Genomic DNA, 12,520 nt, shown 5'->3' with positions numbered 1-12,520 from the left:
TCTGGATTCACCTTCAGTAGCTACTGTATGCACTGGGTCCTCCAGGCTCTAGGGAAGGGGCTGGAGTGGGTCTCAGTTATTAATGGTAATGGTGGTACCATATACTATGCTGACTCTGTGAAGGGTCAATTCACCACCTCCAGATACAATGGCAAAAACACGCTGTACCTGCAAATGCACAGCCTGAAAACTGAGGGCGCACTCGTTTATTAGTGTGCAAGAGATACCCAGTGAGAGGAGGTCACCATGAGCCCTGATAAAATACTCCCTTTGGAAGAAAGAAGGGCTGAGATGCAGGGTGTGCTCCTGAAAACAGGGGGCACCTAAGACACACAGTGAGTGATCTTGCAAATCATTTTTTTACATTTTGATCTGGGACAATAATCAATGGCAATTTACTTTCATGTGGAAAAGTTTGTGAAGTCCATTCTTAAAACAATAGATACTTACTTGATTCAATATATTAGGCAGAAAATTTGTTAGAAGGATGCTTGTTTGATGCAGGTTCCAAGTGTAATAATACATTATAATGGCAAGATCAGCATACAGAATAAACATGCCATGACTCAAATGACATGGGAGCCCACATAACTGACACATGCTTCATAAATTTAGCACAGGTCCAAGGTCCTGTGGAAATGGTACTTTCTCAGTGTTTGCAGTTAAGAGCCACCTGTGACATTCCCGCAAGGGTGAAAACAGAGCAGATGCTCATGTCTGTCCCTGGAACTAAGTGAGAACTCAGTACCTGCCAGGCTGCTGGATTTGGAGGACAAGGAGCTGACACGTGGGACATCAACGCATCTCCTTCATGACTGACCCCAGAGAAGACCACCTTTAAAAAGAAGCCTGAGTAATAACCAGTGGTGTCTTAATTTTCATCTCTGATGTCCTTATCAGTGTGTTTGGCCACTAATGTCTATGCTTGGCACTCAGACATGACTGAGTATGTATCTACATTTTGTCTCATTTAGACTGGACAATGTGAAGATGGTGCAGGTGCATGAGCCCACTCTTGGAAAGTGCTGGGGTTTTAGAAGCAAAACTTCCCAATGTGGTGGTACAGGAATGCCCTGTAGAGAACTCTAGCTATCATGAAGAGTCCCCTATGACTGAAGAACATAAAATAATTTAGAATCTAAAATATCCACCAAGTCCTGGGCAGAAAGACAAGCATTTACTCAAGGACATCTGTCACTACGATGGCTCTGTATTAAAATGGAAATAATTTCACTGGGTAATACCACTTAATGAACGTAAGGAACAGCTTTTGGTGTTCTTGATCTGGGAGATCTCTTCCTCCATGGCTGACCCTGGAGACATGGAACTCTGTTGTTTACTGCTGTCACATAGCTAGTGGTTCTTTAACATCTCCCAAATGATCATCAATATGCTGCTTGTTGCTCTGGCTGATCTGGCTCAGTGGATTGAGCATCAGCCTGAAAAACAAAGGGTTACCTTTTCAATTCCCAGCCAGGGCACATTTCTGGGTTGCAGGCACGATCCCTGTTGGGGGCATGGGAGACACAACAACACATAGATATTTCTGTCCTTCTCTTTCTCCTCTTTTCCTCTCCCTAAAAATACATACATACATACATGCACAAATAAATAAATATATAAAAGATGCTGCTTGTTTTACAAATGGCATGTTTAAATGGATGGAAAGGCTCTTGTGTAGAAGGCCACAGCACTGTAAGTGATGAAATATACTGTGGCATAAGGTAAGAGCAAATCAGATCAGCCAGCTGAATCATGTGCTGTTTTCCCTGATTGGCATGAATAGTCACAGTTCCCAGGTGTGAGGGACGCATGGGCATTGCCCAGTGCCTTTGCCATAGGTCAAGAGGATAGTAGTGGAAACCTAGTTACTATAAAGATGACCACATGGTTCCTAAGCTTACAGAATGCCCTGGGATATAAAGGTCACATGGAGTAAGGCCTGCCATAGCCCATTGGAGGAAACTCCCAGGACACAGGAGCCATCAAGAGGACTTCCTGGTGGCCCTGTTGAAGTGGCCACCTGGGACCCTGTGGTCAATTGGCATGGGGAGCTTGTGCATGGTTTGATGTGATCAAGCCTATATATTCCTCTTGCACAGAGTAGTCAAGTGCCACAATCCACTGTGCTGTCTGCCAGTAACAGAGAGAAACTGACATGGGACTCATGCCCTTGGGAAACGGCCCCCATGGCTTACCATGGGCAAGTCCAGCCATCTCTTACTATTCAAGAAGGCTGTGAGATGGTCCTAAAAAATTATAGATGCTTTCTCTCTTTTGTGTTTCACAGTCCCCATGGGAAAAGAATTCAATGCAGACACAGCACCACAGGGACAGCTGACTTACATTTTCTCCTGTTGAGGGAGACACTTTTCTGCCCATAGGATCTGACAATAAGGAAAATGTGCCATGCCATATGGACTCACTGTGCCCATTCCATCTTCATAGTCCTGGTTGAAGAGAATTGAAGTGAGGTATTGAAACATATGTTGTGCACACAAGAGAGGATAAATGTGTGAGCACTGGTGTACAGGAATCATTAGTGTGTGCTTACACTCACCATGAGGGGCCCAAGGATATTTCCACTTCACACACTCTGTCACTGCAGGGGGTTGAGAAAGGAGGCACGGAGGACTGTGAAGGTAGGACCAGATAAATCTCCCCACATCACCTTGCCTTCTCTTTCCCTACAGGATGCAGTGGGCCTGGTCCTGCAGGGGTGAGAACCAGGTTTTTCTAAGCAACAAAGGCTCAGTGAACTAGGCATTTCAACCTTTATGTCAGAGTTCATATGGGATTGAGAAGGTAGACTGTGCTTTTATCCCATCTTGAACACTTGAAGGAACACAGAAGAGACCAGAGGGAGATTACTTAAAGGCATTTTTGTTTAGGAATAAGTATAAAATAGAACGTTGTTAATCACATGTTAGAAAAATAAGCATGGGTGGAAATCCTTCTTGTTGAACCGAAATATTCAGCTCTTCATCCACATGTTCCAGAATCGCCCAGATGTTACAGTGAAGATGAGCTCTGCTCTCTTCTGCTCACACAAGTCACATTTCAATGGCTCTTATCTCCCTTGGGGAATAATTTCTTCAGGGCAGAGAAGATGCAGGCCTTAGTCAGGGATGTGGCATTGACACTGGGCTCCTCCTGAGTAAGAACCAAGAACAAAATATGCTGTGTCCTGGGGTGGACTGTGCTTCACTCTCTTCCATGGTGCTGTTGGTCAGTGATCATTCCAGCCTGGCACTGGGGATCTCTGCAGATGACAGCGAGGTGCAGGGTGAATGTGAAGCACAGACCCATGAGGTATGTTGGACCTCACTTCCCGGTCCACAGCATCCCTTCCTCCCAAGGTTCTGTAACCTGGCTTGTGTTTCCATTGGTAAGTGAATATAGAGAATTAGTACCTTCGACCAGGGTGTCTATGCCTGGGATTAACACTGATGGGCCTAGAAAGATAAATATTTTGGCTGAAGCCCTTTCCAAGGACCTCCAGAAATCCATGTCATCACACATTTTTGTATTTTTATATTTAATTGAGGACTCTGTACATTTTAGAGGACATGAGTCAACACCCACAGTGAACAAGACTGAGTGGCATTGCTGAGGGATGGACACAGGTCGATGGGACAGGGTTCACATGGCCTTGTAGGAGACCTGATTATACTAAGATGGCAAAGAAAGCACAGACTGAGAAAGTCAACACTGTTGGGGACCACTCTGTGTATTTTAAAAGTCTGTAGACTTACGAGAGAAAGATCTGAAAGGGGCTGATAAGTCTCCCTGGAAAACCAACTCATAACGCAGGGAGCCGTCATGACTGAATTCTAACACTAAGGGTCCATGGGAATCAGGCATTAAAGGAACATCTTTGTCCTCTGAATCCAGCTCTGCTCAGTTGTAAGCTCTGCTAGTATAACCCAAATGTTTGACTTCAAGGCATAAGGAGTGAAACTCCCTGCTTCATGATATATACCTTTACAGCCATCTGACATCTGCATGCCTTGTACACTCCAACTTGAAAAGATTCCTGTGGTTCTTTAATTGTCACTTATAGACAATGTTGGTTTTTCATTACTATATCCTGTTGGACATTGATTCACAATTGTGCACATGCACTGTATGCCCCTGCACTTCCCAACCTTAATAAAAAGTTGTGTTGCAGAAGGGCTTGGGGCATTCTCCACTGGAGGGAATTGCCACCCCTTTTCTTGCCTGAGCAACAAGGTTGTGTCTGGAAAGACTCCTTATTTCTATCTGTAGCAGCCCAGGGAACCTGATAAATGTGATGGGATTAGGGCCTCATGCAGGGATCCTCAGATGGGACCCTCAAATAGAGGAATCTGAGAACATCAGAGTCCTCCAAAGGCACCAAGAACTTCCAGACTCAGAAGGGTTGGCAGTGTCAGTACATAAGGCAGCTGTAGGAAATGAGCTTGGAATGTTCCCTGCAGATTCACTGGGGTTAAGTAAGGTCAGTTCTCTATTTCTAGAGAGGTCACAGCACACAGTGTCCTGAAGTCAGGACTTAGACTTTAATTATGCATGAGAGCCAGTGAGATGTCCATGCCCTGTGATTGTGATCCCATACAGGACCTCCCCATGCAGGGCTCAGGCTGGGCAGTAGGGGGCACCTGATATCTATGAACTCAGGACTGCTACCCCAGGATCAGATGGAGGAAAAGTTAGGGAGAGATTTACTCTGAGGTCCTGCACCTTTCTCTTCCCTTAAACACATCTAAAGCAGAGTTGGACATGAGGTGACTGTAAATATTCTGTTCCATTAGAGTATTTAAAAAAACTCAATAAGGCAGGAGAACCATAGTCAATAAGGATATTTTTATGGATTCTTTATATCTCAATTCTAAAGAGCTGAACACACAGATTATTTTATTAAATTACTAGGTGGATAATTTTGGAGACACACTGCCTCAGCAATAAGGCATTCACGTACCAAGGTCAGACTAACCCAGGTATCTCTGTGTCACTCGAAGGTGGGTTCACAATGAGCAGTATGTCCTCTTGGGGCTTGTTTCTCAGTGGGGGGAGCTATTTCTTTACAGAGCTTAGGGACCTGGCAGGAGATTCATATCCTCATGCAGGAATAAGGACTGGGTCCATCAGAGTCCCACTGAATGTCATCTCCATGTCCTCCAAACTTTCTCAGATGGGGTCAGGAGGTCAGTTATGAACACTCTGCCTCATGAATATGCAAATGAGAAGATGTTGACTGGATTAAACATGGGTTTTCTGGAACTACTATAAAAGACACATGGACAAAACTAAGAGGGACATGGAAGCAAGGAAAGGAGGTTGGTTTGGCTGGGGTGGGGGTACTGATGAGAAAATGTAGACAACTGTAATTGAACAACAATAAAATAATTTAAATAAAAAACACTGCTTATCTACAGATGGACAGCTAGAAAGCTGAGGACACAACCATGTATTATTGCATGAGACACACAAAAAGGGAAACTCAGTGTGAGGCAGGACTTACAACTTCCAGCCGAAGAAGCTATGACCGTTGATGGACACTGAGCATCTCTGAATGTGGACAACCACAGGAGCAGCTGAAGGTGGGAGGTTAGGCTGGGTTCCTGCATGGTTTACTCATACTGTCAGTTTCTTTCAGACAAAATCTCTGGATTCCTGATTCTGTGTTTCCTTCTGAATTTTCTGAGTTAGAACTGTCAATTGAAAAGGCAGACAACTGCATAAAGGGCAGAGTCATTTTCAGACACTTTTGTGCCCAATTCCAACAAATAATCAAACTTTCTGACTCTCATAATTGAATATAACAAAAGGCTGTGCTGGACCCAACAGTGTGGCACATCCCTACACAGCTTATTTTCCAAGCTGGCCAGCTGCAGGACACACATCTGCTGGGCAGTGTTCATCAGAGCATATGGACCCAACACCAGGGAACAAAGATGCCTAGTGGTGATGGTCATTGACTTGGCATCATGCCCAAAGCACCAAGTGTAGATTATGTCACATAGAAGCAGATGGACCCACAACGTTTTTGTGGATGTCCAGACTCATGACAAACACACAGCCAAGAGAAATGGAACATTTAACACACGCATGGTTGAAATGTCTGGGAAGAACAGAAAGAGTACTTCAGCAAGGTAGAGGTGTTTTAATGGAGCCAGGAAAAGAGACTGGCTGGGGGTTTTTATTTTGCCAAGGTGTATGAGGGAAATCTGCTTTAGGAGATTGTGTGGTTTCAGTCTCCCAGTGACATCTAAAGAGGGTACCCAGACTCTTAACAGATTTCCTGTGTGGGGCAGATGAAGAAGAGGTAGAAATAATATTTCACTTGACAAGTTAAATATAAAATAATATAAATTGCCACTACTCATTTCACTTAATAACCATAAAATGAGCAAAACACAAGATAAATACCATTATGTGTGAACAACAATCATGTGTACAGAAAATGAAAAGAAGAATGATTATAAGAAAGTAAATGTTGATGAAGATGACAATGGTTATGGTGATGATTATGATGGTTATCTTTATGATGACAGTGATGGTAATGAAGATAATTGTGGTGATGATGAGGATGAGAGTAATGACAAACTTGAATTAAGTCAATTGTCTTGCCTCAATGAAATGACGTTTATCTGGACACATCATCACTATATCTCTTCCAGTCAGGGGTGTCCTCTCTTCCATGTAAGTGTTGTGAGATTTTGTAAATGGAGTCTAGTGAATTATTCAGCTTGGGTGAGTCATGGTGTGACCAGAAGATTAATGACATGAAAGTATTCTAAGTCTTCATCCCCCAGATCTGTGACCTCATTACCAAATGTAACAGAGATACTGTGAAAATGTGAATGTGTAACAAGGAATCCCCTTTCCTCTTTTTTACTGGTGACATGTTCCTTGCATCTCTTGATCTCTATGTGCAGAATCTTCAACATTTCTATTTCTAACAAACTCTTCTTTTCTAACATGATATAAACTATCTCTACCATGCCCTGTACTTCTTTTGGTATCCTCGCCTACAAAAGTATTTAAACACATATGTCAAGTAAACTGTGTTCATGAAAATAAGGCATAGTTCTGTGGTCTAAGTCCAGCATCTTCCCTTACTCATTTGCAAAATGTCTGTTCTAGTCCTTATGCCAGCTGTAACTAATAAGCATGGATAAGGGAGGCTGATCTTTTTCTGGAAAGATCTTTGGGAAAAAAATACCTAACAAGAGATCTGTTTTAATACTGATAAAGTACGCATTGCTAAAATTAAAGAAATCTGCCCCAACAAAGATGCATTAAGCTGATAAACACAGAGGAGTACATGAAGGCTATGTTTCCAAATTGCACGTCTGATGGAAGAAAGTGTTTATTATACATTAAGTACATTACGTGTTTTGTGGAAAATCTCAGCACCATCTGACCATAGAGATAATCACCAGAAACAGGGCTTAGAAAGGCTCAGAATGAGGGTTTCCTGTGAGGGTAGAAGCTCCCTTTCCTGTGAGCTAATCTGTACTTAGAATTATCTTCATTTCCCACCCCCTGAAGCAGAACATCACTGATACTAGTTTTAGAAAACAGGTCAGTTAAGTCACTGCCATAATAATTTCAACAAATGTAGATTTCTGAGTTGTAAACATACATAAGCATATTTTTCTTTCTAGTAGTTTATTTAGGTAAACACTAGATTATTTCTGCCGTAATTATTTTGGAATCTCTGTAATGTGCAAAGGGCTCGTGTGAGGGAACAGTTTACACAGGGGGCTTAGAAACAATCACAAAACTTCCAAAATTAAGAATTCATGTTGTGCCTGGTATGGCTCAGTGGATTAAGTACAGGACTATGAAGTGGGAGATCACTGGTTTGGTTACCAGTTGGGGTTTATGCTTAGGTTGTGGGTAGGGTCCCTGGTGGGGGGGTATGCTAGAGGCAGCCACTCATTGATATTTCTCTCTATTTCTTTCTTGCTCCCCTCCTCTCCCTCTAAAAATAAATAAGTAAAAATCTAAAAAAAAATTCAAGATGCCCTACCTGTCTGTGCTTGGGTGGGAATTACTGGAAACAACATGGCACCACAGATTAAGAAACAATGCATTGAGAATGACTGATTTATTCCTTAATTTTTCTGCCATGGTAGACATTTTTGGTATTAAATTATAATATTAATTTTTGATAATTATGGATATACTACAGTTTCGTGATTCAGTAACTGTACACAAATTGTATCCCTTTTGAATCAAATTGAAAGGGAATTTAAAAGTACCCCCCACACCTAGTCAACAGTTTCTTCCTATGCTCAGAACAGTGAGGGTGTCTGTTGTTCTCCTTCCAATATGTCTCAGAAACCAGGTGATCCCCTATACCTGAATCACAGATTGAGTGATTTAAAGAAAAAAAAAATGTCCCTACAGAGGTCCCAGAATGACCTGGCCATTGGAACTCAGTTCTTTCCCACTTATAAGGAGAAGACTGCACCGCATGCAAATTTATCTTCCAGTTCCAAGTTAAATCCTCCCCTGAGATGAGGATGTTCACAACTCTCTCCTCACATGGGCTGAGTCTGTGGGGAAAACAGAGATGTTGTCTATGGTCTAGAAGAAGGTGAGACTGCTGAGTTTCCTTCTGCGCCTGGTAAGAACCTCTCAGTGTGAGTGTCTCAGATTCAGACACTAATGTGGGAGTCCCTGCCTGACCATTGAAGGCCTGCAGGGGACCAGTGTGACATCATGCTTGATGGCCTTGGAACTGGAGCGTCCACATGAGCTTTGGTTCTTCCTGCAGCACCCAGGGTAATCGTGTTCCTCCTGCAACTCAGGCCTCAGTACTTGGACTAGAACTAATGTGGATACTCCTCTGTGACCCACAAATCACACTTGCTCTTCGAATTCCTTCAAACCTTCTTCTGTCACAACCTCTTATTTCCTCATATATATAGTGAAGAAGCCATATGTGTGCCTCTGTCTTAAAAACACAAGGTTGAGACAAGTGTGACCTGAAGGTGGACTTGGTCCCTACAGTCCCAATTCCCCATCAGCCCTGCCCCCATCACAATGTCTGTGTCTCCATGTCCCACATTCTCCTCTTCCTGCTGCTCCCAGAATGGATGAAAGGAAATGACACAGGACCATGAGCAACACTATGGAAATTATTACTCTTTGTTCTATCTCAGCACAGCCTCTTTTCACAGGTGCTCAATATTCATTTCAGTTGATCATGAGTTGACTTCTTTACCCCGAGTTTGTTGTCCACATTCCCTGTGCTGTGTCCCCTCCTTCCTGTTCAGAAAAACAGCAAGACACCCTTTTTAGACTTAACTGAATTATTGTGTAAACAAGAGAGACAACAGAAAACTGAATAAGCAAGATGTGCTCTGGCCTCACCAGAAAATATAATTCTTCCTTAAAAAGGAGAGAAAATGGACAGATGCAAGAAGATAGAGAATCACTGGAGACACAATGCCCAGAAAAATACAACACTTTCAGAATCACAAAGACTGTGTGGTTCCATGACTGTAGGAACCTAGAGTGGTCAAGGTCATGGAGACAGAGCACAGAATGTGGTGGCTGGGGTGGAAGAAGGAAACAGGAAGTTGTTATTTAGTGGGCACCAAGCCAGTTTGGGAAAGTGAGAATTTCTCAATGTGGAAGGTGACAATGGCTGCACAACTTTGTGAGTGTGCTTAACATCATTGTGTCTAGTTAAAATAGATTAGCACAGTGAATGTTTGGGGCAAGAACCTCAGAAGGGTTATTGCTGCCACATGCATGTTTCCAGTGAGTTGAAGTCTGGGAAGAGGGGAAGCATGTTCCAGGATTTTGGGCCACATGGGTTTCTGAGCTGAGAGCAATGTGTGAGGTGGGTGTGTGTGGACAAGGGCAGTGAGTGACTCATGTCTTGAGAAGCCTGCAGGGAATTGCAAGGGATATGAGTGTCTCTTCAAGTGAGATATGATGTTGGCACATTATTGGAGCCCAACACCTTCTGACCAGGGTGTCACCAGAAAGAGGGGTAGGATTGTATGATTGTCCATGGTGCCCACCATACACAGGACCACCTTGCACAAAATGGATCCACCCTTCTTGGGAGATATTTTTCCCCATGAATTTCCACTTTGCAATGTCCTCTGAGCAAGTAACCAACATTTCTTTCTGCCCTCACTTGCTATGGGAGTGAGGAAAATAACAAGACCTTCAATAGGTTCCATGTCTACTGGCCTCAGAGCCTTGAAAGCTCCTTGAGAACAAAGGCATATAAGCACCCAGATGTTCACAAGAATGTGTCTCATGGCAAAATGACAAGGACACATGAGGGAGGGGAGGACTTTTCCAGTTTGAAGGCCCTCTGGTGCAGGTGAGGGAACACATTGTTAGGCTGGCCAGAGCCATAATTGGGTTTAGTTCTTCTCCATGATGGAGGAGAGGACAGGAGAGGGTTACATAGCACAGGTTTCTCTGGGGAACAAGTGTGCTGCCCATTAGAGGAGGCATTCTCACTGCTTCTCTTTCTTCATGTCCACCTTCATTTCCTTCATGCTGGTCACTCTGAACCAGGCCCAGGGCTCCTCACAGGTGTCTACCAGCACCTTCAGAACAATTTGGACATTCCAATGATCACCTGGACACCACATGGTTGCACCAACTCCTCACTCACAGTTCTCTTGTCAACAAAGAGGTAATCTTGTGAGTCATGTGTCACCAGAGAAAATTTCACATGTGTCCCATGGATGTCCTCAGTATTCTAGATGCACTGCAGGCCTATTTGTGCCCTATAAAATAATGACACTTCAGTGCAGATTTTTTGTTTATGGATTGTGTAAGAACTGGTGGAGTAAATGAGGATTTAATCATTTCCCATGCTGTTAAATTCCATCATTTGTTTCACTTCAGTTTAGTCATTAATGCAAAGTACAACTACTCTGGATATTGGGTTTCCTCCTTCTGTAAACTTGGCCCATCACGGGCTCCCAGTAGCCTTCCCAGGACACCAGTCACTAATTCCATGACCAGAGTTTCAGGTGAATGTGGAGATGTCAGGTCCCAAACTGATCTCTATGACCATAAAGCAGATCCTGTCATCCTTACACATCTCAGAATGTCTTCTGACCCAGAGTCAGTGCCTCTGTGTCACTGAGAGATAGAGACTCCAGAGTCTTAGCATCTCATCTTGTTGAACTTGGGAGGAATCCTGAGCAGCTCACCTATGGGAAGGGGCTACACTGCACTGAGAGAAGTGAGATGAAAGGAAGGACACAGCATGTCTAACACCTGTCCCAGATGCAGGGCCTTGAATGAACACTGGTAAGCAGGTCCTGAGTAGTGTGGTCCATTTCCTGGAGCAGGACTGGGACAGAGGCTTCACCTGTACCACCACCTGCAGGACCATGGTCCTCAGCCAGGTCAAGGGAAAAACTGTTCTGTATTTTGCTATTAATTTTACACCAAAATTTACATCAAATATTATCTTATATTGGCATTGTGATTATTTAATTCATCAGCAATGAATCTACTTCATATGCTTCTTTGAGCTTGAAAAGATAATTGGATGTAATGTTAATCTTTCTTAATATGCAGTTGAAAATTGATGAGATTAAAATAGTGGGACTGTCTCATCCAGTCTATCTTATTTTTAAATGTAGAAAGAAGAGCTGTCCTTTGACATTTTTCAAAGGTGTCTAATAACCCAGTTATTTTCCCATCCTTTACCCATGCAATCAAGTCCTAGAGTAGGAATGTGCTCAGGACGCAGAATGACATGGGGCAGTGACCTCAGTCCCACCCAACTAATGAGAACAGAGTTCCTTACAAAAAACTTCTGGGCACCATCTGGGTATCTTGTTCAGGATCAGGTTTAGGGATTTGTAATGTAGTGTCTCCCCAAAAACTTCTAGGGTATTCTTCTATTTCTGAACAATGCAAGTGTGAAAGGTGAAAATAAGTACATGAAAGTCGAGGATGAAATTCTACGTCCTTTTCTCTGGCCAAGCATTACAGATGTGACATTCTGGCAGCAAAGATGAGGGTTGACAGTGTTCAAGGACCCAGCACAGTCTATGACATCACATTGTTCTATCAGTCATGAATCATGGTGATATCCTAAGGAGTCTCCTCACCTGAGACCACAGCCTTGCAAGTGCCCCTGTTCATGGGCAGTAGTGTTCATCATACAGCAGGGGACAAGGTGGGGACATGCTTGACAATGTGAGCCCCACATCCAGTCTGTTCTACTTCTCTATGACAATTCAATCAAATACCACACGCCTGGAGATGCCATTTCTACACATTTATTCCTGTACAATCTGAGGGTCAGAGCATGAAATCCTTCAGCGGACTGAGATCAAGGTGGTGGAAGAACCATCTTTATTCCAGAGACTTTAGGGCACTTTTGTGGTTGAAAACAGGTGTGCCTTCAAGTTTATATATTTAATTCCTCATACACAAAAAGGATAGTATTAAAATTGGTTTTAGAAAAAAAACAACAAAGACACTGAAATAGAGAACGGGGGGACAGTGACCAGAGGGGAGAAAGAAGGGA

The sequence above is a fragment of the Artibeus jamaicensis genome, unplaced genomic scaffold, assembly GCF_021234435.1.
Source record: "Artibeus jamaicensis isolate MK-2021 breed Jamaican fruit bat unplaced genomic scaffold, CSHL_Jam_final contig_801, whole genome shotgun sequence".
Taxonomy (NCBI): Eukaryota; Metazoa; Chordata; class Mammalia; order Chiroptera; family Phyllostomidae; genus Artibeus; species Artibeus jamaicensis.
Note: the sequence above shows the minus strand (reverse complement) of the source record.